Source organism: Dermacentor andersoni, unplaced genomic scaffold (genome assembly GCF_023375885.2).
Source record: "Dermacentor andersoni unplaced genomic scaffold, qqDerAnde1_hic_scaffold ctg00000039.1, whole genome shotgun sequence".
Lineage (NCBI taxonomy): Eukaryota > Metazoa > Arthropoda > Arachnida > Ixodida > Ixodidae > Dermacentor > Dermacentor andersoni.
This window is the reverse complement of record NW_027314752.1, coordinates 22,969,282-22,995,853: the sequence shown is the minus strand read 5'-3', so window position 1 is coordinate 22,995,853 and position 26,572 is coordinate 22,969,282. Positions and strand designations below refer to the sequence as shown.

Sequence of the window (26,572 nt, the reverse complement as noted above, 5' to 3'; positions counted from 1 at the left end):
TATGAAAACCTGAGAATCATCGGCAGCTTCAAGAAACAGCAGCGGAGGACGCCATCTTTGAGCCCTAGCCTATGTGCGGATGTTCTAAGATTTAAGTCCTCAAACCCTCATGCTAGCGTGCGGGACGTGGGCGCCCAAAGAACAATCTCGACGTCATCAGTTCTGAGGATTCTAAATGACGATCTTCCACCCACACCACCTTAACCAGCACCTATGCGTAGAAGATACTGACCTGCAAAATTGTCTGCATATCTTGAATTGGGCTATCACAGAAGCGGGTTAGTCACCGGGCTTTCTGAGCCACACCATGTGCGCAGGTGAAGCCATTTTTTTGGCGACACGGTCAGGTAAATTAAGCATGATGCATAGTATTTCAGTGACTCCGATCTACGCTGAGTAAAGCGGGCTCGGCAAGAGTACCAGTGGTCATTCAATGTGTGGTGCGGAATTGGCACCGGTGCTAGAGTCGGTCCTATCTTCTTCTATCACACACGGGCTCGACAGCGTTACGTGGACGAAATCCTTAAATGAGTGGCGGATGAGCTTTTCAGCGGAATTCCGCTGTCACATCTTGCACTTCTGAGGTATCAACCGGATGGAGCGGCAGCACACAGCACCAGCAGAGCACGCAACTGGGTGGATACGACTTTTCATGCGAAATAGATTGGAAGAGACGAGCCTGTTAATTGACCAGCTTGGTCACCTGAACTCCATTTCAATTCTTTGTTTGAGATTATGTGAAAGATCATGCGTACATGATCTAGACGCATATCAGATTAGTTAAAATTAGGGGAACGGATGTATTCAGTAGAATTCTTGCATCGGTCATCAAGAAAGCCACTGAAGATGTGATAAAGCGAGCACAGCACTGTGCATCTGCAAAACGAGGCCTATTCGAACACGTTCTCTAGGCAGCAGCTAGTGTTCAACGGAGCTTACATATTTATAGATAAGGGAACGCTTAAATTGTTTTTTTTTGTATATACATCGGCGCACCTAAAATGTGCTATATTTACTTTCTTGAACGCACCGGTTTTCCCTTTACACTACACGTTGTTCTCTTCTCGGTCTGCTAATTTAGCTCTTATTTTTTTACAAGAACCTGTTTTCGCAGTAAGTGTACACTTTCATTAAAAAGAAAACGGTTATTTTAATTTTGTCCGAAGCTAGTTTCTCGCTCAAAAGACAGCTTCGCGTGCCCTCTTTCGATACGGTGCGAGCAAGCCCGAAATTTTGAAACATTCTATGCCTATTACATTGCTTTTAGCATTTCGCGCCTGGTCAGGTTCGCACTTCGGCCGTGTTATGAAGGGGCTTTTTTTATCAATGTGATCAGTCGGCCTTGAGAGACGGATAATAAGTGTGCTGTAGGAATGACAGGAAGGAATAGCTGCGAAGCTGCGGAAGCTGCTCTTGGTACTCTTTCCTTGCCGTTATCAGGATGATGCACGGTCCCTTCGGGTTTACGACAGGCAGTGCAGTTGCTTTCAATCACCTTAATTGAGGGCGCTGGTGTGTGATGCGGGTGGGAGCTCACTGACGTGGTATTCACGCGACAGCGTTAAGGAGCACGTGTCGCAGAAAAGCCGGTGTCTTCGGTGTCGGCATCGGCGGCGTTGGCCGTGAGCCAAATATCGGGGAACGCAATTCATAATTAGAAACAACTTGCAAGATGGCCTGTGTGGGAACTGAACCAGGGTCTTCGGAGTGTGAGGCGGTGACGCTACCACTGAGCCATGAGTTCGATCGTTCAATGTAGGACAAAAACGCCTCTGGTGAATGCGGTGTTGACTTACAAACGTGCCGTAGAAAGTTATACTGCTGTGTGTATCGGTAATTATGAGCATGCAAAAAACAGAAGTCGCAGTTAAACGCGTAGCGAAGTACGTTCCCGCTACATTTCTTCTGCGCCTGCCGCACACGCAGAACCATCTTGCGGTAAACACAGAAGACCCCCTCTTCACAATGTAGAGCGCTGCGCCGGCAGCTTGGCGGGCCACGCGCGCATTGGGGCTGTGCGGGAACTGGTGCGAGGCGCGTCGCCGCCAGGTTGTCCGTGCCAATCACAACGTTACGAGACACCGAGTTCTTTGGTTCGTTCCGCTTGCACAGGCGCACGTTTGGTTGCTGCGTCGAACGCTGCGTTGCTCGACGCTTACCGCGTTATTGGCGGGTGCAAAGTAAAATGCGGGGCGCCTCGTAAGTGATCGCTGTGCCGTAGGGCATTGTCTTACACCCATTGGCAGGTCGACGGGAACGCTGTCGCGTTCCACTTTCGAAGGCGAAGGTTAAGCGTCCTCCAACTTTTATTGATAATTTGTGAAGTTTCTTTGCCAGTCGCAAAAGAATTGCACGCAATTAGCGCGTCACTTAAAAGCAAACAGTTAGATGTTATTTTGGTGGCTACAATTGTCTGATTGATACTTTGAAAATGAAGATGGTACTTCTCGACTTAGATAAAACTTGCAATTTCCGCGTTAAATCACAGTAATGAACGAAATACTGGCGGCTACTCCATTGCACTGGAAACAATATGCACTAATTTTGCTTCGAGTAACATGACTCCTGCTTTTTAAAGCTTCGTGCAAGATAGTTGGGCAACACTGTATAATTCACTCAGTAACAGAAATGAGCCCAAGATGGATTCACTCGAAATCATGGTAAACAGCAGTCATGCCGAGCAGCGCTTATACTCGGACTCACAGAAACATAAAAAATAAATAAAGAGAGACTGCAGTTTCACCGGTAAGGAAAAGCAGTATTAGTGATGGCCAAATATGCGACAATTACACGAACGACGACTGCACCATCGAGAGGACGCAGGCTGTGAAATTGAGCTGTCTGCTACTATGAGGTATTGTATACTCCCATACAGCACCGTCACTTCAACTTCAGCGCTCAATTCTTCGAGCTGACACACATTTTTGTCAAGTGATATATATATATATATATATATATATATATATATATATATATATATATATATATAATATATATATATATATATATATATATATATATATATATATATATATATATATATATATACTTATCCATACAAGGCCAAGCGTTTCGCACCAGACCCGAAGGTATAACATTCTCACAAGAAGAACAAAACAGGAGCTTTTAGCAAATATCTTTACTGACGGTTTGGCCAGAGGGCCGGCTTTCTTCGGAGTCATGCATATAAATATATGTATATATATATGGGGTTCGAAAAGCTGGTTAGATCACAGCGCCGCCATCCCGGGAAAATTAAAAATCCCTGTCTTTGGGCTGTCGTAACTCTTGGTTACAATATACTGTTTTAGTATGTGCTCACGGAAAGAGTTGGTAGCACAGATAAACCAACAGTGATCTTCTTTATGAGTGTGCCTTTTATTTCACCAGCAGGCGAATATTCATGCTTGCTCCAAAGGCAAACGCGTTACATTTTTAAATGTAAAACTGACATAAAACCACAAAGAGGGCAAAGACTGAAATTGTACGGCAGAGGCCACTGTATAGGCTAATTACCGCACTTTTCCTTTAAATAGAGCCCTAGAGGGGAAAGTATGTTGCATTCCGAATTCGTAACACTCCCAATGAGATAGCAGGAAAAAACTTAGTGCCACGAAAGTTCCGCGAAATGTGACAACACATACAGATGCCGAAAACTTTGCTTTATTGTGTAAGAATCACTCACGAAGTTCTAGAAGAAAAGTGTGCCGATGACTTCCGCCTGAACTTATAAGGCGTAAACAAAAACGATAAGCGCCGAACGCATATCTTAACAATAGCTGGTATGTAACGCATTTAGCCTCCTTAAATCAATCGCACTTCGTATTACTGTAACCAGTAAGGATGTTCTGGAGGATCGCGAAGGCAGTGCGCGGGACCGAAGATGGAGGACGTGATAGAACTGTCAGGCTTAATTACCAGCTGTCTGTACACCATGTTAACTCTTAAAGCATCTATATTAAAGACATGGCTTTGCACTTCAGTTTCCACATTCTCAAAGTTTGAACGTGATTCTAGTGGTTCTATTGTGCGTCCTCCATTCTTGCTTCTGTAGTATCGTGGAAAATGAAAGATACTGTCAAAGGAAAACTCTGGAAAGCCTTCAATATCCGGAGGGTAGGTGGGTATAATGTCGAACTCCCTGAAATAGCCTGAAAGGGAAACAGAAAATTTCTATAATTATTCGGCAATAACGAGCAAAAGTATTGCATAAACAAAATGATGCTTTGATCACGCGCACAGATCCGGAACGCTCACCAGTAGAGAGTATTTTAGCAGAAGGTTATGTTAAAGTAAGCATATTCCCCTTCGTAAAGTCAAATGCTGTGCACATTTTCAAAAAAGTTGTTCTCTTAGATGGACCTAAATACACTGTACAGCTCAAAATATTTTTTTTCTATAGCCTAAAACTCTTTATTTTTTACCACAATGTGCATATTGACGCACTCTCAGTCATCTGTCATTGAACCTAGCCTAATTGAGAAAGTCTGGCTATGGAGCAATTTTTTATTATGTGGACTGGGCTTGCTTGATCACATATGTCCAAAAGCACTACGCCTTAGCAGGAACAAGGCGAGCCAGCCATGAAACGTCACGCCTTCACGTTTCATATTTCTCTTCTTCGGTATAAGCAAGCCAACAGGACGTATGTTAAGCTAAATTTTTGTTAGCTTTAGCCCCGGCTTCAAACACTCTCCCTCACACAAACAAATAATCGCACACAAATGATTCCGAAAAGAAGTGACGCAAATGATATTTTACGCAAACAAAATGTATATAGATGGTGGAAAGGCAATATATTATTACCCAAACGAAACACAATCAGCAAATTTTCACTTAAAGACGTAAATGTTTATATGCTCTCTTTGGGAGGCGTCACTGAAGTACATACTGATTTCACCCTCCGCCAAAGAAGGGGGGGGGAGGCGCGATATCCCAGATTATATTTGCACATCCCTGTTAGGACATTTTCATTTTTCTCTAAGATAATAGGTAATGAACATTGACGGCCCTGATTTGGTAACCTATAATCATTATCATCATAAACATCATCATCATCATCATCATCATCATCATCATCATCATCATCCTGGTTACGCTCACTGCAGGGCAAAGGCCTCTCCCGTACTTGTTCCTGGCCTCTCCCATACTTGTCCTTCATCATGTACTAATTGTGGCCATGTTGTCCCTACAAACTTCTTAATCTCATCCGCCCACCTAACTTTCTGCCGCCCACTGCTACGCTTCGCTTCCCTCGGAATCCATTCCGTAACTCTCAATGACCATCGGTTACCTTCACTCCTCATTACGTGTCCTGCCCATGCCCATTTATTTTTCTTGATTTCAACTAAGCTATCATTACCACGCGTTTGTTCCCTTACCCAATCTGCTCTTTTCTTATCCCTTAACGTTAAACGTATCATCCTTCTTTCCATAGCTCGTTGCGTCGTCCTCAATTTAAGTAGAACCCTGTTCATAAGCCTCGAGGTTTCTGCCCCGTACGTGAGTACTGCTAGGCACTGGTATCCTAAACTTATGGGGGTAATGTCAACCTGCTGTTCATGATCTGAGAATGCCTGCCAAACGCACCCCATCCTATTCTTATGCTTCTGATTATTTCAATCTCATAATCCGGATCCGCAGTCACTACCTGTCCTAAGTAGATGTATTCCCTTACCACTTCCAATGCCTCACTATCTATCGTAAACTGCTGTTCTCTTCCGAGACGGGTAAACATTACTTTAGTTTTCTGTAGATTAATTTTTAGACCCACCCTTCGGCTTTGCCTCTCCAGGTCAGTGAGCATGCATTGCAGTTGGTCCCCTGAGGTACTAAGCAAGGCAATATCATCAGCGAATCGCAAGTTACTAAGGTATTCTTCATTACTTTTATCCCCAATTCATCCCAATCCAGGTCTCTGAATACCTCCTGCACACACGCTATGAATGGCATTGGAGAGATCCTATCTCCCTGCTTGACGCCTTTCTTTTTTGGGATTTTGTTGCTTTCTCGATGGAGGACTGCGGTGGCTGTGGAGCCGCTATAGATATCGTTCAGTATTTTTACATACGGCTTGTCTACACCCTGATTCCGCAATGCCTCCATGACTGCTGATGTTTCGACTGAATCAAACGCTTTCTCGTAATCAATGCAAGCTATATTTAAGGGTTGGTTATACTCCGCACATTTGTCTATCACCTGATTGATAGTGTGAATATGGTCTATTGTTAGGTAGCCTTCACAGAATCCTGCCTGTTCCTTTGGTTGACAGAAGTCTAAGGTGTTCCTGATTCTATGTACAATTACCTTAGTAAATACTTTGTATGCAAGGAACAGTAAGCTGATCGGTCTATTTTTTTTTCAAGTCTTTGGAGTCCCCTTTCTTATGAATTAGGATTATGTTCGCATTTTTCCAGGACTCCGGTACCCCCGAAATCATGAGGCATTGCTTATACAGAGTGGCAAGTTGCTCCAGAACTGTCTGCCCACCATCCTTCAACCAATCTGCTGTTACCTGATCCTCCCCAGCTGCCTTCCCCCTTTGCATAGCTCCCAAGCCTTTCTTTACTTCTTCCGGTGTTACCTGTGGGATTTCGAGTTCCTCTATACTATTTTCTCTTCCATTATTGTCGTGGCTGCCACTGGTACTCTATAAATCTCTATAGAACTTCTCAGCCATTTGAACTATCTCTTCTATATTAGTAATGATATTGCCGGCTGTGTCTCTTAATGCATACATCTGATTCTTGCCAATTCCCAATTTCTTCTTCGCTGCTTTTAGGCTTCCTCCGTTCCTGTAAGCATGGTTCAATTCCATCCATATTATACTTCCTTATGTCAGCTATCTTGTTGATTAACATCGAAAGTTCTGCCAGTTCTATTCGAGCTGTAGGGTTAGAGGCTTTCATACATTGGTGTTTCTTGATCAGATCTTTCGTCTCCTGCAGGGTTACCACCGACTTCTATTGCACACTCCTTAATGATGCCCACAAGATTGTCGTTCATCGCTTCTACACTAAGGTCTACTGCCTGAGTTAAAGCCGAATACCTGTTCTGTAGCTTGATCTGGAATTCCTCTATTTTCCCTCTTACCGCTCACCCATTGATCGGTTTCTTATGTACCACTTTCTCCGTTCCCTCCTCAGGTCTAGGTTAATTCGAGTTCTTACCATCCTATGGTCACTGCAGCGCACCTTGCTGAGCATGTGCACATCTTGTATGATGCCAGGGTTAGCGCAGAATATGAAGTCTATTTCATTTCTAGTCTCGCCGTTCGGGCTCCTCCACGTCCACTTTCGGCTATCACGTTTGCGGAAGAAGGTATTCATTATCCGCATATTATTCTGTTCCGCAAACTCTACTAATAACTCTCCCCTGCTATTCCTAGTGCCTATGCTATATTCCCCCAATGCCTTGTCTCCAGCCTGCTTCGTGCCTACCTTTGCATTTAAGTCGCCCATCAGTATAGTGTACTTTGTTTTGACTTTACCCTTCACCGATTCCACGTCTGCATAGAAGCTTTCGACTTTCTGGTCATCATGACTGGATGTAGGGGCATAGACCTGTACAACCTTCAATTTGTACCTCTTAATTAGTTTCACAGCAAGAGCTGCCCCCCTCTCGTTAGTGCTATAGAATTCCTGTACTGTACCAGCTGTATTCTTATTAATCAGGAATCCGACTCCCATTTCTCGTCTCTCCGCTAAACCCCGGTGGCACAGGAGTGCCCACTTTCTAGCACTGTATATGCTTCTTTTGGCCTCGTAACTTCACGGAGCCCTATTATATCCCATTTACTGCCCTCTAATTCCTCCAATAGTACTGCTAGACTCGCCTCACTAGATAACCTTCTAGCGTTAAACGTTGCCATGTTCATATTCCAATGGCGGCCTGTCCGGAGCCAGGGATTCTTAGCACCCTCTGCTGCGTCGCAGGTCTGACCGCCGCCGTGGTCAGTTGATTCGCAGCTGCTGGGGTCTGAGGGCCGGGGTTTGATTGTTGCGTTCATATAGACCGTTTTTTCGTAGGCGCCGCCATATTTGGAGCGCAGTGGCGCCGCCTGTGAGCAGCGCCATACTGGCTTGGGTGAAAGCGTTGTTTTGCATGGCAGGTATGCGAGCGGCTACAGTTGCAAGCGTTTTTTTTCGTACTGGTGTGCTGTATTTCGCATGACGTGCTGTGCTCTACATCGGAAGTCATTCTGTGTGACGTGCTGAATTCATTTAACTGGATATGGCCGGAGTTTCTGCTGCTGGTGAAGCAGAAAGTGCGCCGGTGTTGAAGCCTACAATCAGCCTCGGAGGTGAGTTGCTTATTCGTTTCTTTTTAAGAATTCCACTGTAGATTGCGGTGTTGCTAAAGTTTCCCTGTATTTCTCGAACTTCAGCAGGAAATGTTCGCTTCGGTATTGTTCGCTTCGACAGGTATTGTTCGCTTCGACAAGCATTAACTATGTTGTAGACACATTGCGCGACTGCTCGATTAGACGCGGCTCTTGGTCGGTCCAGCTTTTGATTAGGTAGTAATATGATGTCGCAGAACATACAGGCCGTTGAAAAGCTATCTTTATGTTCGACCTTCGTATTGCTGGTCCTCTTCGATGCGCCCACCTGTGTTACGGAAATCGCGTCCTGACAAGGAGCCACCGCATCCTTTTTATGCAGTGTCCATTATATATTACTCATTACTGGGCGAGGAACCGTTCCTGAAGCACAACTCTTATGTAACATGTCTGTCAGTAACTACAGCGATCACCATGTTGAGCCAAGCCATCGGCCTCGTAGACTGCATCGGCCCAGTGTAGACGTAGCACCGTAGATTTGAGAAAAGTGAGAACAGTATCGTTGGTTTACGCAGGTGTGCTCATGAGTGGCGCGCAGATGTTTGACAGTTTTCCAGACACCCCTTTCCTTCAGACTGCATTGAGTTGGCAATACGCGAGCACTGTTATGTTTGCCAATCCAGTCATACTTGATTGCCCATTTGATCGACGAGAGTGCTGGTTATTCTGAAAATGTTGCGGTACTTGCATATTTGTAACGTGCGACAACACAAAAAGTGGCCTGCTGAGCAATTTATGTTATTAATCGACCGCCGTATGTGCATGCCGTCAATTCTCGCTGCCATATGGTTTCCCCGCCCCTTTTTTTTCTGTTTGGTGGATACATGCTTCAGCACTAACCGCAGCATTTGTATTGATAATTTGTGCTTTTGTCACTGCCACAGAACACTGGTTTTGGCACCTAAAATCCCAGACTTTCATTTTTTAACACTCAGACAACGATATCATTGCGACTGTCATTGCTAAAGCTACAAAACTAATCAACGTAAAACGAAAGCATTTTGTAGGCGCGCACTAACAGAGTGGTCATGACTAAATCCTTCCTGACCCAGCACTGTGCCATGGTCGCCGAAAAAGTGTTAGTTCTCAACGAGTCATATTTATGTCCTGCTACTAGTGTGTTAAGCCAGCAACTTCTGAAATGTATGCATGACAGTGCACTGTTTGTGGTATAAAAGTGTGCACTGGAATAACGTATTTTAGCACATGCGAGGTTATTTAAATAGCAGCTGTATTTCATTATTTCAACATATCTGCGCTGAAATGTAAAAAAAAATGTTATTGTTTCTGTTCTTTTTTTTTCACAGATGGCAAGTGTTACCAGCACCCAAGTGTGATTGTCAGCTGGTGTGATGATTTGAAGTGGCCGCAGGTACAGATGCCACACATAATTCACTACCTGCTCACAAACAAGGCATGTGACTTGCGAGAAGTCAACTCATTCAGGAGCATGCAATCTTACACTTATCTACAAAGTGGATGGGTAGGGAACGTGCTCCTTCATGAGATTGATGAGAGACTTGTGCTCCTGAATTGTCAAGTGCAGGCGTCACAATCAGTGAAAATGCACCACAATTCATGGGTGTGCTGCCAGCGTACTGGAGAAGTCAAAGCCAGTGGATGTACGTGCATGGCCGGGAGAGGAAAAGTATGCAGTCATGTCGGTGCACTTCTTTGGAAATTGGATTTGGCGGTATCACAAGGCCTGACAGGAGAAGGTTGCACTGATAAATCAGCAACCTGGAACCGTGGAACAAAAAGGAACCTAGAACCAGCCGCTCTGAGAGACATAAATTTTAAGGTACAGATGAGAACCATTGACGATGACACCCGCAATAAGACAATTCCATGTTTGCCACAACTACTTGGCGATGATACCGACATCCAGGAGTTCTACAGAAACTGCCCATTCCAAGAGATTGTCAATGCTAAAGGTGAAAAATATGTTTGGCATTTGCATGTATTGAGCAGTTCTGTGAGAAGACATCATACAAGTTTGCTTGTAGTGCCGTTAGTAAAACTTCAGAATAACGTGACTGCAGGCATTCGAGGTGTTTTGCTTGTTTTCTAGTGTTTAGCACAAAAATATTTTCGCAGGGAAAGAAGCAAGGCAAGAGGCACACAAGTGCTTACTTTCAATAATGGTTTATTGGAAGCCGGATGACTGGTTCAAGTTCCGAAAACCATCATACAGGGTGTGTTCAAACTAAGACGTAGCAAGAAATGACAGCAGATTTTTCCTTCATGAAAAGAGCCAAGGAGCCTTAACACATTCTAGGCTAACTTATTGCTGTCTACAGCTTCAACTATTAAACCAGTCATTGCATCGTTATGCCTGTGCACAGCAAATGCATGCAACCACACCTGTTGCAAGGCTTACCAGCCACTGTGCCCTATTTAATCCTGTCAGAGTGCTCCCCAAGTCCATCGATCAGTCAGTGCCCTGTTTGCACAATTTTAAACTATAAGATTTATGGCAACATAACACAAAATGGAAATAGAACGGGGGAGGAGACAAGGTCCATGACTCCTCCCATGTTCATTTTGCGCTGTGTGGCGATAAATCTTCTGGTCTGTAATTGTTCACTATGAACCGACTAGCCACACAATACGATCTACTGAGTGCTCTGTTAGCTTCGCATACTGTTTACGACACGAAAGTGGCATCTGGTAAACATGCTTGTTGCAAGTCAGAAAGCACATGACATGTGTGTTGTTGCAGTCTTGCCTTCTATCAGCTACTAGCTTTCTGATTTTGCATACATTTTCCAAGTAGTTGGGGGACCAAGAAGACCACCTTAACATTGGCAGGTCCTGTTGGTGAAAATATTGTGCATATATGGCTTAACCGCATATTAAAGGGGTTCAGGTGGTTGAAATAATCAGTTGTCCACTATCGGGCACCTCGTAGCCTGCGTGTTGCTCTGGAATGGTACGCTGCATAACTTGTGTTTTTATTGTATTGTTTGGTTCAGTTTGAAACCACCTTGGTAATTATATAAATCATTGTTTTAAAGAGCAGTATAACAACACAGAAAACATAAATATCCTGATTTACATAGAACACGGGAGTCTGTTTATTTCTGATGAGTCTCATGGTCAAGAAATGTTTATAGAAATTATTGAAGGTGAAAAGATGTTTGGTGTATGTCTGCAAGATGCTGCCTTAAGGGCTTGATGAGAATATACATTACTATGCTTGTGTAATGGGCTTGACTATCCTCATTCGAGTTCCATATTTACACGTAAATAATGCAGCCATAAATATAACTGGAGGGCACAGTTGTGGTCTAACGGGAAAATAATATATCTATACAGTCATAATGTGCTGTAAAGCTGCAAAAAAGCTGGAAACGATGCATAAAAGCAGATGTCTGGGGGGCTCTATTCATCCTTAGTACGAACTTCGTTTGCAAAATAAAGTGAAAGGACGAGTGCAGACTTCTTTGTGACTGTCGATGATAATGGCGTCATCCTCCATGACACCCACCAACATTATTGCACTAAGAGCACTTCAGAAATGCCTACGACACAAACGAACAAGGCCAAGCATTTGGTGGATTGAGTGGTGATGCACTGTGCGACTTCAAAGACTGCAGGCTTGACACACCTGCATAGCAGCATCGATAGTCTTGCTCAAGGTTGTGATTAATACGCTGTTAATTGATGCGGCTGTAACACCGTTATAAATTGGGTCAAAGAGCAAGAAATGCACAGTGGCAACTCCCAGCTCACTGCTCTAGCACAAGGCGAAGTGGCAGCGAGTGCGGAGACCATATAAGACGAGCAGGCGGAAATAAAGGGATAAAAGTCTCGTTATATTCATATAACAAATCCGAATTTATAGTGAGGCACGTTCCGATACTCGAAAAAAAAAAACTCGTTATGTTCTTGCAAATACAGTACATGCATGAGTTGCAATGATAAACGAAGTTAGTACATTGTGCATGTCTATTTTTTCTCTTGTCTATGTTGCGCCGCATTTTTCTAGAACATATGGGCAGTCTTGAACCAGCTGAGTTGAAGTAAATGCACTAGTGGATGCCACACTGCCATATTCTTGCCACTTCAGGTAAATGAACATCTTATGCAAGGGCTCCATCATCTATACAGTTGCCCTGCTAGCACCTTTCCATTGTGTATTGACAATATCTTGCGCAAAAACTTGTGCTGCATCTTGCACAGAACCTGTGTGAAAATAATGCAAGCATGCAGAATTCGCAGTAAAGTGTATATTGTGATGCTTACATGCTTTTATGTACTTCTTCTCAAGGCACTCTACTTCATGAGACTGTGACAGCTCCGTTTCGACCACTTCAGGGACAACAAACCACGCCTGCCATCCAGCACAGCCCTCACGACAGTGTTAACAACTTGCCACAAGGGTGTATGCTGTGCAACGACTTTTACGTAAAGTACATAGCACTGTCAGGTATGGCTGCATTAGAGACATCAACAGGAAGTCAGGCAAATTATTTGTGGCATGTCTCTAGGCGGCTACGAATAACAGCCTCAAACGTTCGGAGGATACCAAAGCGGGCAACAACTCCAGCTGAGAAAGCTTTGCAAAGTATCACGAGCCCGAACTTCTATGGTAATGCAGCCACACAACATGGAATAAACCATGAATTAGTGGTACGACTGCAATTTCAAAAGGATTCTGGACTTGTTGCTGATCAGCGTGGAATATAAGTGTGCAAAGAAAAACCATGGCTGTCTGCAGCACCTGATGGAATTATAGCATCACACTGTGCAATTCTTGAAATCAAGTGCCCATTTACCCAGGACTGCAGGGAAGTCATACGGAGTGGGAAGTACGATGTCATAGAAAAGGAAGGGGTACATATCTTAAATAAGAATGGCCCTGGCGGATATTATTCCCAAGTACAGTTCACTATGTTGTGCACTGAGAAGCAGCTCTGTTTTTTGTATGTATGGTCACCAAAATCGGCAATCATCATAGAGGTACCATTTGACGCAAGTTATGTCAGACATGAAATGCCACGGCTTCAAAAGTTCTATTTTTGTAACATGCTTCCATGTTTGCAAGGAATGAAAAGTCAAGGTAAACTTGACCTGTCAGAATATGAGAAAATTGCAGCAATGTAAGGACAGCTGATTTAGCTGCAGTGCTAGAAGTTCTTGAATTGTGAAAATATTTCCCCGATTGCTGTGCTACAACATACTGTGCATGAGTGACGTTTCGTTGAGTTTCCCTGTATCTTGCTTATGGCTGTGCTCTCGTGCCTTGTTTATTAATCTGTTTGTCTTGCCATTCTTTTTTTTTATGAATCATATGCTTGTGAAATAGACACACTAAACCATCTCTTAAAGAGATACTGAAAAGGAATATTAAACTTGGAATAAATAGCTCTTCTATAAGCATAAACGAATCTCATAAAATAAGCAGATATATGGACACCAAGAAATAAACAAGCAATGGAGTACACATCTCAGTGCCCCTTTGATGATACTGTGCCAGCTTTTCGCTGCACCATGAATTTTAAATGTTTTCTTCGATTCAATTTTTTATTGATAAAGAAGTGTGACGTTGTAGTCTAAAGAAACTAAATACTGAAATGGCAAGTGTAGCTTTTGCATTGCCAAAATGATCAAAATAGGAGAAAATAGTCTGAAATGTGCGACGAGGCACTGATGTATCAGTGCTGAGCTGTGGGTATGGAATTGAAAGAAATGGAAGTTTGGTCTTAGCTTTCTTTGCTTATAATGAACATTTATGCGTACAAATGAAAGCGGTTTTGTAGGACTGTTCACCACACTGATTTAGTGCATTTCTTTAGTGTCCCTTTAACATCTAGTGTGCTTGTGTATATTTTTTTTTCATTATTTGACCTGCTGTTCTGTTGCATTCTAATTCATACTGAAGTAGGCATTTGGGGAGCCAGTCGCATGTATCTGTCTAATCTAGATGTTTTGCAGAAAATTTGCACTGTTCATTTTTCTCTTTCTTGTGTGGGTCTGTTGGGGAGCACATTGGTGGTGATAAATGCTGTATTTGTGTTTATTTGTTCTTGCTTTGAATACTTGAACATGTGCATAGTACCAAGCCCTACTATACTAGTCAGTTTTTTATTCAGTATTTATAATTTCATCATAATTTCCTTGCTATCTCTAAGATGTGAATACTCTTCGTTCTAGTTTGTGAGCTGAAGCAGTCAATATATGTACATACAAAGAGGCAGTTAATACGCCTCACGTTCTATACAACATTGAATACATTTTCATATTATGTATTTCTAACACATTTTTTTGCTGCTATGATACTCAAGTACAATTACCATTTCTTTTGTAACCTTTTCTGTGCAGATGTTTCAATAAATTTGTGTTTGTGCTGGTACAGGAGAGCCACGTATTTACCAGAGGCATCAGTGCAGTAGTTTCTACATTAGTTTTTTTTTGTGTTCTATGTGGTACAGTGTTGTCTGTGCTCTTATGCTACACTTGTACATAATATAACCCATTCAATTATTTCATCAATAAACGCTCCAAGTTAATGAAGTGTAACATTTTCATGTATGCCCCATTACGAACTTCTGCAATGTGCTCACTTCTGTGGTTGAACGCTCAGTAAAAACAATTTCCTGGGTTGCACTATTAATTCGTACAACTGCTTACAGTTCCTGGCTAGTGCGACCATTGGTCTGTGCAATTAGTGGTGCCTTTAAATTACAGAGGCCTGCACACACAAAGATCATGCTATCAATTGTGTCTTTGCACTTGATGCTCAATGCAGACTTCAATATTCTGTACGTCTTGATTCTGTTTATGGCTCGCTCCACATGTATTCGTACTGGTGCAATGCGCCGAGTTGAGGTGACTTCCTGTTCAGAAAGTTGATCCTTCCCTGCAATGCATGATAATTCAGTATACATGTTAGTGCTGTACTAATGCCCTCATTTCTCAACACAGGAAGGAAAATAATGTGAATACACGAATACAACTAACTTGTAGCACATTAGTGTCCAGACATCCTGGGCTCTACATAAGACCATTTTCAAGAATGTTTCTCTTGCTACTCAGCATCGGCAGAATCCGAGCTTCACTGGTAGGCCAATGCATTTGCGCTGTTGTGCACAGGGAAACTGCACAGCATCGACTGAGTAGTCTCTTCTGCCTTATAACTAGAACAAAATAATGTGTGCAAGCATGGCCCAAGAGAAAGGGCATAAGGAGGACAACCCCTACAAGAATGCCTTAAAATAGGTAATATAACTCGAATAATAGGTCTCTGCCACCTGGCTTGCAATAAAAGGTGTTGACACAAATTTACCAAGGAGTAATTTCTGGAACAAAGTCAAGCTACATACCTATTTGTGTATTCAATTAGCGAAGCTAGTGCATGAAGCCCAGCATGGAGCTTCACCTCAAATGTAAAGATTTACAATGTTTAAGTGGCAGAACACTTGCGGTTTAATTTCAGGGAATGTATAACGCAGTAATTTCTTCCACCAGATTGTATGTCTCTTATTATCCATTGTCACGCAAAGAGCGACAAGAAATGCCATTAGAATAGAATTTCTAATTATCCCAGCCCAAGTTTCCAATTTTTTCACTGTAAAATAACCTTGTTTGCATCTTCCGACTGCACAACCACATTTGATTTTTTTTCCGTGCAGAAAAAAATGGGAGTTTGCTATTACCATTGTTGCATCATTCATGGGTTGTTCAACCTTGCTCACAATTGTTGATGCAAGAATGTTTCCCTTTGCTAATGCATATATCTGAAATTCACTTAAGAGAACAGTGAAAGCTGTTGCATCTAAACGAGTAGTGCTTAGCTGTTCCAGGTCTGTACAACTAGTACAAACCAGGATGACTGTGATAGTACAGATAGCACACCAAGCCATGCAATGCCGACGTAGAATTGTGTGATACACAAGGGATGAGAAAGAAATGACACGTGTGCAAATTAACAACTATGGTTTATTTTCAGAAACTCGAATATAAGTTTTTAGACGAGTTTGTGCTATGCAAGATGCAATAAAAATGAGTTGTTAGTCTGAGCTCATGTGTTTCTTTCTCCTTCCTTGTTTATCACACCATTCTACATCAGTATACAGTACCAAATCGACCAGCATTTAGGATCTGTAAGCCTTGCAATGTGGCACTTTACCACTTGCTCATGCAGTTTGCTCATGCAGTTTAGAGAGCATCTCACTTTTGAGCTTGACAGTTTCCAATGGTGATATGGAAGTCAGCGCTTTATTTCATGTAACACGCCGACAAACAATAAATGCACATTCTCTCCCCATTATTTATGCACAGAGCCCAATGTAGCATCCGAGTAATCACAGAGTGCTGTCATTGGAATTAGGCAACCACAAGTACAATAGCGAACCATGCATGTTTGATAATCATGCACGGTGTAGCACAAAGACAGCATGTGTTTCCTACTTTAATAGAATAGGTTAATGAATGGGGGCAGCTTTTCTCACCTTTGGTGAATGCTGGCATGTTCAATTTGATTCCCTGTGCTTCCAAGTAGGGGTCCAGAGTGAAGCCCCTGTCGGCCATTATCACATCCCCAGGAACAAGGTATTCCTGGACGCCACTCTGTCTGACAATAAATTTATTCGAAGCACGACCACCAAATGCACGAGAAATGTACATAATAAGGCCATTTGGCGCAATTGCCACAAGAAACTTTACAGTATTATGAGCTTTGTATGAACTGTAGGTTTGGCCTCGTGGCTTTTGTTTGGTTGGCCTTTCAAGTGCAACCTCTGTGCAATCGAATATACATGTAGTGGTTTGAAAACCATTTTCTATGAATGCACTTGGCATAGTGCTCTGAATACGGGATCAGCCAGATTACGACGTATTTCATGATCTCTTTAAGCGATTTGAGGACATTCTTGAATATATTGCACACAGAGGATGGTGCAATACAAAATCTCGATGCTAGGTCCCTGTAAAGAAGGCCAAGCCTCAAGCGCATCAGTGTTAGAAGCAGCTGGTCTTCTGTGTGAAGTTGTGAAGGCCGCAAAGGTGGCCTCTGAATGAGCAGTGCGAGCTTCTTAAATATCTCTGGCGATACCCCTGTGTAGAATCGTAGGTCAGCTGCAGTCATCTTTTCCAAAAGTGGTGCTCTGATATTTACCAACTTTAAAGGTGCAGAATATGTGTGATGGGCAGTTGCCATATCTTCCCACTGTGTAGCTGCGTCCACTTTGCACACCTGGAAATAGTTACAGTTCTGATTAACACACAGTCTGAATGCAAGAAAAAAATATACCACTATATAGATAAAACGGAAGTTTGCTTTATGAAAGACCTACTGACTAAGCAAAATAATTTGAACTCACAATGAATAATAGAGGCAAGTAGAGGGTAGTGCAAGAAATGCACTACCCGTTTCTTTAAATGATCATCACAGTAAGGTCCCTCACCAGGTTTAGGCATTGCAAACTAACAAGTCCAGCATGTAGATCCTGTGGTGGAAATCATGCCTGCAAAGTATTAGACAGCTGCATGGCATGAAAACAGCTGAACCTTCAAAGAGACACCTGCACGCCCTTCCTCTTGAGGTTGGCCCGCATACACGCAGCAGTCAAGGAAACACACTGGTGCCTCTACGCAAGATGCATTGCGTGCAACGTTGCAGATTGTGCCGCGTGACTTCACTAAGTTAAATGCAGAACACGACACCAGGAGTGTGCCCCACAGGAAAAAAGAAGGAAGCAGGGCTAGTGACAAACCTTTCGCAGTCCCTTGGCTCTGGTATCAGAGAAGGCAGTAAAGGAATGGCATTTGCAGACGATAATCTAGGTACAGAAAGAGTCTACGCGGGCAGTGAAACTTGCCTCATGGCATCATGGTAACGGGCTATCTAAAGTTCTTGCATCTACTGTAATAATGAACCAATTTAAAAATTATTTCGGTAAGATGCTCCCTAGGGAGACAGTGACCTACAACTTAGTGTGTATAACCAAAATTTACAGTGGGGCATTGTGAGGGGCCCTTTAAAGTTTGAAGCAACTAGTTGCAAAGCATGCGTAAGGCTGGATTCAAATGCTTGAGCTTGAGACTCAAATTTGCTTTCTCCACAACTGAATGTTCTCACAGCAGCAGCCTATTTTATGTCCCTGTGATCTCCGTTTAACGCTGCCCTGCATCAATCGATTCCCGGTAGCGCCGGCAAATTTTCTAATTTCATCGCCCCACCTAGAGATCTGCCGTCCTCGACTGCGTTTCCCTTCTCTCGGCATCCATTCTGTAACCATAATGGTCAATCTAACCTACACATTACGTGACCTGCGCAGCTCCATTACTTTCTCTTAATGTGAATTAGAATATCTGCTATCCCCGTTTGTTCTCTGATCCAGACCGCTCTTTCTGTCTCTTAACAATATGCCTAACATTCTTTGTTATATCACTCTTTGCACGGTTCTTAACTTGTTCTCAAGCTTCTGTGTCAGTCTCCAAGTTTCTGCCCCATATGTTAGCACTGGTAAAATGCACTGATTGCACAACTTTCTTTTCATCGATAATGTTAAGCTTTCACTCAGGATCTGACGTTTGCCGTATGCGCTGCAACCCATCTTTAATTTCTTCTGTAAATTTCCTTCTCATGATTAGGGTCTTCTGTAATTGATTGACCTAGGTAAACACTCCTTCACAGACTCTAGAGGCTGACTGGCAATCCCGAACCCTTCTTCCCTTGCCAGGCTAATAATATAATTCATAATTACCTCTTCACGTGATGCATCTGGATCTGTTTGTGATAACATGGCACCATCACCAGGCAAAGTTCTAGGCACCTACAAGTAGATAATACTGTTATGACAATGTTGTTCAAGGCAGAATTAACTGCTACCTCTTCACATAGTATATCTGGCTGCTTTTGGAAACAGAAGTGTGTTGTCAACACCAGTTTCAAGTATATGCAATTAAGTGATATACTACACTGCATTGCTGCTGTCTGAAACAACTAATCAAGACAAATATGAACGCTGCTGAAGCCTTCTTGCCAAAGGTGAAAAACAAAACAAATATTTCTATACTAGTGTCTTTTTTTTTGCGAACATACAAGTGGGCTCTTCAACAAAACTACCATCCCTTCACATTTTGACCCAGGACATTTATAACCAATAACTGTTACTACCGTTGCGAAAATAACCTAGGGATCATTGCTACCACTGTGAAAATAACCTTGGTACATAGACCTCAGTGCACCACGTGTCATTTTCCCACCAAAGCTGCTGCAAGTTCGGCTGAGGTGCAACTACTGTACCAGATTCAGAAAGTAGATGCAGCTCTCTGCAAGGGAGGGGCTAGGCATTGACATAACGTTTAAAATAGGTTTAAAATGTGGCAAGCACCCATGAACGTGCACTTTTTTTGTCTCAGTGTTTCTTTTTATCCACTTTCTTTGTATGAAACATTTTGTCTCCAAGTGTTATACTCAAGCTGTATCATGTTGACTTGCCTGATTGTCACCTAGTGAAGGTTCCACACTTTCATCCGACACAATATCCAATTGTGGCTGCAGATAAAAAGAGATGCATTAGCAATGAAGGGTCTGCTTTTGACTGCTCTTTTTATGTCGAAATGGGGCTTTGCAGCACCGACTTCATCCTACACATCCGCATCCATGCTGTGGTGCAGCATGATGTGAAACCGCAATACAAAACCAGTATCAGAAAACAATAGAAAATTACTGACATGCTGGGTAGTAAGAATAACCTTCAATGCACCTGCAGACGCAGCAGATATGTCAAAAATGGTACATTGTTGAGGTTGAAGGACCTAGGCAAGAGTAAAAAATATTATTCGCAGATATTTTTATGTTACCTTATTACATTTGCAAGGTAGGGAAAAACTGATGTTATGCATTTCTGAACCACAGCCTACTGTGTTCTGAGGTAAAGACACCAACAGGATAAATTTGCAGCAGGCATCACCTTAGAAAATCAATGAAAAAGACGCTAAATGGATTGCCCAGGCTAAGCGACTTTCTATCGCTTCAAAAGACTAAATATCTGATAATTCAAAAAGCTAACCTTATTCATGTCTGTTGTGGATTAATTACCCGCTGCTGTTCATAGACTCTGTCAAATTGTGTTGAGTGCAATAGGATCGATTTTGAGTATGCGAAAGTTTGTATGAAAAACAAGAGTCAGAACCCACAAATATTTTTTTTAATGTGATGAAATAACGCTTTGCACTGTGACGGTGTACCTATTCTAAGTCACCTGCTGTGGCACCTGTTGTGGTGGCAAATGTCATGGCAACTTCCATGAGTGATGTAATGGGTACAATTCCACAAAGTGAAGGCTGCACAATAACGTGTAAAAACAGGTGCATTTGTTTTTTGTTTACTAATGCGAGACCACAAAATAAGTTTACTTTATCACTGTTTCTTTTGGGCCTTAGGTCAAAGCATAAGTGAAATAAATGCTTTTCTAGAGTAAATGTTTCACAACTGCTAAACAAGCTGTTCCTTGCAGCATGGGCGTGTGCCAGCTGCATAAATTAAAAAAAATTGATTTCTGGAGTTTTACATACCAACACAAAAATATGATTATGAGGCACGCCGTAGTAGGGGACTCCAGATTAATTTTGAACACCTGGGGCTCATTAATGTGCCTCCATAACGTTGCGACGTTCCAATTAATGTAATATACACAATGGTAGGTGTTATTAAATTACTTGTGCACATGCGTGCACTGTTGCACATGAGATTACTTACATAATCAATGGGTGCGCATGGCTCCGGCTGTGCCAACTCCACTTCATCTCCAGGAAGCTAAGATAAAAAAAAATCGGCGAACGCAAACATCAAGATCACACGGTACCAAAATGCGCTGCCAAAAAGAGAATAACGGCTCTAACGCTCTTTTACGTCAAGTCATCAAAGTGTATTGAACAAAAGAGCTCACGCGATAGCAGCATCGGCGACAAAAAAGTTGTTTTACATGAGAGCGCTGCACACGCCTGCAAAGATATCGCGCTCAAAACAAAGCGCAGCACTTCCTCATTAACAGACCGGTAAAATAATTTTGACACGTACCCTTCGTCTCTTCGTAGGCACGTAGTCGCCTCTCACTATTCGTCGTCGCCCGACTTTGACCTGCGCAAGATATGAGCGTCACTTGCGACTGTTTCTTCGAGAAGGAGCGTTCTCGCTTGACTAGCAGCAGGTTACGTAGTACATACACACCTTCCGCTCATAGCCGAGGCTCCTCATCGGTGTCGGGTTCGTGTCGGTACGTTCGCCAGAAACGAAATGTACCGAGCATACCCGCGAACTGTCGGACGGTAGGAAGTCCTTCCTGTTGACGCTCGCAATCCACAAACGCCGATGCTCTGGGTCAGCAGGAAAACGATGAAACTTGACGAGTTCGCAACCACAAACACGCCGTGGCTGATGATGCACGTCGCACGTTTGTTCCGCCAACAGCTTCCTCTTTCTATAATTATTCGTACAGCCGAAGATAACGCAGTGGTTCCCCGATGACCTGGTGTTAGCTGACATCGCATCAATATTCCGCAGGATGTGCTAAAAAAATAAACTGTTCACATCCAAGCAGCAGCACATGCATACCGTGCCGAACCACGCCGTTTCGCCCAAGCCAGAAAGGAGGAAAGGCGCGTGTTGCCAGACTTTCCTCCTCGCCCGATGAAACGCTCTATAGGAGGTTGTGGCCAAGTACTGCACCAGGGTGGCCAATCCTGCACTGGTTAGGGAGTGCGTTACCGGTACTGGCCACCGGGATCAGGCCACACCCTAGGCCCATTTATGCAATTTTATCAACACCCGGGTATTTTTTTAATCCGGTGGAAAATTGCGCGGCACCGGGATTCGAACCACGGACCTCTTGCACGCGAGGCGGGTGTAATACCTCTCTGCCACCGCTGCACCCGAGTGAATATGCCGACTGAATATTCGCGACTAATACCGACAGAATATTCGCGATTTAACCCAGATGCTCCTTCAACGGCGCCTTGACGACTAAGACATGACAAGATTTGCATGTGTTCACGGCTTGCGAGTGACTGCACGCTAATGCAGAGTCGACCGCTGCACGAGAAATAAAGTGGGCAGAATAATAATGGCATGACTACAGCAAAGTGACCGATATGGCATGGGGTGGAAAAAACGCGATAAATAAATGAAGATGATATAGCGATAACGACGCGCTATATACATAAACTATCTTGTCAGCCCTGTACACGGATGGCAAAATGAATGCTGATTACGTCGTAGCCACATAAGGGCGCTTGCGTTGGAGAGCGGGTCGTTGCATGCGTACATCACCTGTCACCCATGGCCGCTTGTCTTTGCACTGTATCCAGTGCTGGTCAGCATATACCCGAAAGTCAATCCCGTATGAAAACTTTGAATGCCCAGCAGAAAACACTGCACACGTTGCCAGTGTCATTTATCGAGTGGACCAAGTTGCATATTAGTCAACACGACAGCAGCAGCCAGTAATTAAGTAGTGAGGGAGAAAATCTAAAGAATATTCGATTTGAAATCTACTATTTTTGTAATTAGTTTGCCTATGCCTACGTGCGAAAAAGTAGAGAAAAGGTTCTCGGAGTTTAGAAACTGCCTTAGCCGTATATGATACACAATAAAATGAGTGAATCATAGCTGCAATTCTGTTTACTGTATACTGTACTGTTCTGCAATACTGTATTGTATGAGAAACTCTATAAGGATACTGTATGATGTATGGAGACACTGAAAGCGGCTGCCATTAAAAGTATGCTAACGAAACAAGAATTCTCAAGGGAAGGTGAAAGTAGTTCCCACTATCTGCAACAGCAGCAGGTATTGTACCCGTGTTTCACTGTGACATCACTTGAGTGCGAGTGCTATAACGTTGGCTGCGTTCCTACTTTTCACTTACAAGTGTCTGCGGAAGTTTTGATCTTCTCTAAGTTATTGTCTTTAATATAAAATGTATGACAAATAACCATTTTATTTTGTTAAGAAAACATAGCCAGTTGTATATCACGTGTTAGACTGCGCGAACTTTACAACTAAGTGGGTTTTGGTTAAACAAAGTTTTCAGGTTGCATGATTGCTGGTTGCAATGAAGGGCCTCTCTAATTATCAGCATGCAAATGCCAGCAACGTGTAGTGTTTATTGTAAAACTACCATAGCATGCAGGCTAATACGAAAATTGTCGCACCCTACTTAGTCCTCAATCAACTAGAATATTTGGAAATAATGTGATAAAGGAAGTATAACCACAAAAAGAAATACTCAATTATCATTTATCGAGAACAGCGCGTATTGAACCAGCAAACCTGACATTTCAGTAATTGCAGCAGAGCTCTGCATAGACTAGAATAATGAGCGACCGGTGGGATATTCATACCTAATAACTGTACACTTATCCATCTTTTTTTTAAGGTACTTATGGCTGATTTAAACACCTAAAGCTTTGTGTGAATAAATAAACCGCATGAATTTGTTTTGATAGCTGTAGGCGTAATAGTGTACTTTGGTGAAGAACGTATGTCACAAAAGGTAGTCTCGCAGCTCCGAATATATTCCTTTATTTTGTGCGGCACCTTGCTGCAGGAGCAAACTGAAAGCTGAATTTTGTGTCCCTGTAGATTTCATGCGCATATCCTGCCGATTAGATAAATTTAAAATGATTTGCTTGCGTATAGGCTTGTGTGCAAAAACATAGCATGATGTTCACTTTGAAGTTATCAATCAAAGCTTTTGCTCTTTCTTGCGCCTTGCTTTGATTTATTTAGAAGTGATGTTAACCCTCTCAGGAGTGTCATTACAGAGAAGCAGCACATTTTGCATACAGACGTTTCTACATACGTACAAGCATACATACATATACATACATATATATACATATATACGTATATATACATATACAAATATATATATATATATATATATGATAGGTAAAACAACCAAACAACAAGAGACCTAATAACCTTAGCTGACGGTAAAGCTAACCATCAGCATTGTTCACACAAATGCACATATACTAAATGCTTGAACTCAGCATTTGTTGTATTAATCACATCTTTCAGAAGCCCGTTTGGTGCCTCAGTTACATGAGGAAAACATGAATACAAAAAAACATTGTTCGAGCAGGCTAAGACCGAAGCGCTCGCGTATGATTCAACCTCTTACGTCGTTTCCCAGGCAATAGCGAGTAGTCATTCTTTTAATACTACAATTGCCTCGGATCAATTGAACACAATATTAAACCTACTTTTAAGCCAGCGTTTGTTTAACGATTCTAAATGACACAAACCAAACATCGCTGTAACTGAGTCATTCTTTGTTTACGTTGAGCGTATAAAGAGGTGTTCATTCTAACTTAGTTTTCAATATTTTCTCAGTAGGACGCCAGACAACTCTGAATATTCTATTATCGTACGTATAAACGTGTTAAAACTGTTTGTTTCTCTGCTGGCCCCAAGCTTACCTTTTTCCTTAGAAAATCTAGCCACCATGACGACTTCGAGCATACATCATCAATATTTGTGTGCCACTTTAAGATATACGCAAACATAACGCTCGGGTATTTTAAAGCATCTACTATCAACACGGCGTGATTCCTGATGTGATTACAAATAAGGTATTTTTGCGTAAATTGAAAAATCATCTGCAACAGTTTTAGCATTACAGGTGTTTTGCTGTCGCTGCAATATCAAAAATTTAAATCAGGAACCGTACCGGCCCGAGAAGTGAGTGCTGCGGGACTCCTGAAGATACTTGCAGTGAACCAGAAACAACATGTATTTTCATGTATTGTTTTCCTACAGCGCTAAACGACAAGATAAAGAGAACACAGACCACAGCGGTTACTAACAACCAAGTGTTGTCACTCTTTCAGTCAGTATAGATCCTCGTATATTCTTTCATGCCGTGCTTCTAGTGACTAATCTCTCCGAAGATGATTTGTCGCTTTGCATGTGTAAGAATCAAATCGTTGGGATCCTTGTATTAAGAGAAAGCAGGCAACAAATTTGTTCTACTATAAAAGCCTATTGAATAGTTAAATTTTCTGATGAATCATGATTTTCTGCTTAGGCTCCCGTACATGTTTGTACGAGCATATTATCTCCAAAAGTGGCGATTGGAAAGCTTCCTTCCTTTTATTAGCACTTTTGTACAGCTAAAATGACTAATCTCGCCGAAGTAGGCGCCTAGTTTTCAAAGCGTAACAATCACATGGTTAGATTCCTTGCATTATGAGAGTGGTAGCAAAAAAACTTGTTTTCCATAAATAGTCAATTTAGAAGTTGAATATTCTGATGAACGATGAGTTTTTGCTTACGCTTGAGTACATTATTGTACCAGCAGGTTATCCTCAATAATGCCCAATTTCAAGCTTCCGTCCTTGTATTTGCTTTCGAGTAGTGCTGCTGATGAAAATCTCACGGAAGAAGACTCCTTGTTTTCAAAGTGTAATAATAAAAGCCGTAGGTTCTTTCTAGTTGAGTAGCACGGAGGGAACTTGTTTTCCAAAAATCGTCCCTTCCGTCGTTAAATTTTGTGACGAGCCATGATTGCGTGCTTATGGTCCTGTAAATGTTTATAAGACCGGATTACCCTCGATAATTCCGATTTAAAGGCTTCCATCCACATATATTATTTCGCTTATTACAGCTAACGTCTAATCTGGACGACGATGATTACTTGTGTTGGATGTGTAGCCATCAAAGCATTAGGTTTCTTGTATTGTGAAAGACCGGGACAATGTTGGGTTCCAAAAAAATACTATCTTCAATAATTCAAAATCAAGAAGGGGCCTGACAGATGGAATAGCACACTGTGGTATAAGGTTTATAAGCAGAGATAACGTGCCTCAGAAAGCCTTGTCAACGTTTCGATAGGAGGACCTATCTTCGTCCATGACGGCCTCATCGTACTCGGCATGTGAGTTTTAAAGTGTTAGTGCTGCAGTGATGACACATGCGTTGAGCTACTGGGGCTAAAGTGCCTTGAAAGACCATGCCGCTGCCATCCAGTTACACCATGCATTCATCCCCAGAGTCCTTGGTGCCATCTTAACTACTTCAAGATTATTCCACGCATTTCTGCTATGCTACTAAGTACGCTCTATCAAATCATGTTTCTTTTTTTCGTCGTTTGTGTTAATCGCGCACTGGCTGCCTGACCGGCTCTTCTGAAGCCACAAAAACATGCCCCCGACGACACCACCGATGCTCCCTAACCTCTCGCTTCCCCAACGCCCTCCCTTGCCCCACCTCCT

General features: G+C 42.5%; 1 long non-coding RNA gene across 1 annotated transcript; it reads right to left on the bottom strand.

Moving 5' to 3' along the window:
- Window positions 1-21,051: 21,051 nt before the first annotated feature.
- Window positions 21,052-21,859, bottom strand: LOC140214332 (uncharacterized). The gene is made up of 3 exons (XR_011891289.1): window positions 21,525-21,859; window positions 21,375-21,434; window positions 21,052-21,110 (listed from the first exon to the last, which is right to left on the bottom strand). It is a non-coding gene; the product is annotated as an uncharacterized lncRNA (long non-coding RNA).
- Window positions 21,860-26,572: the final 4,713 nt, after the last annotated feature.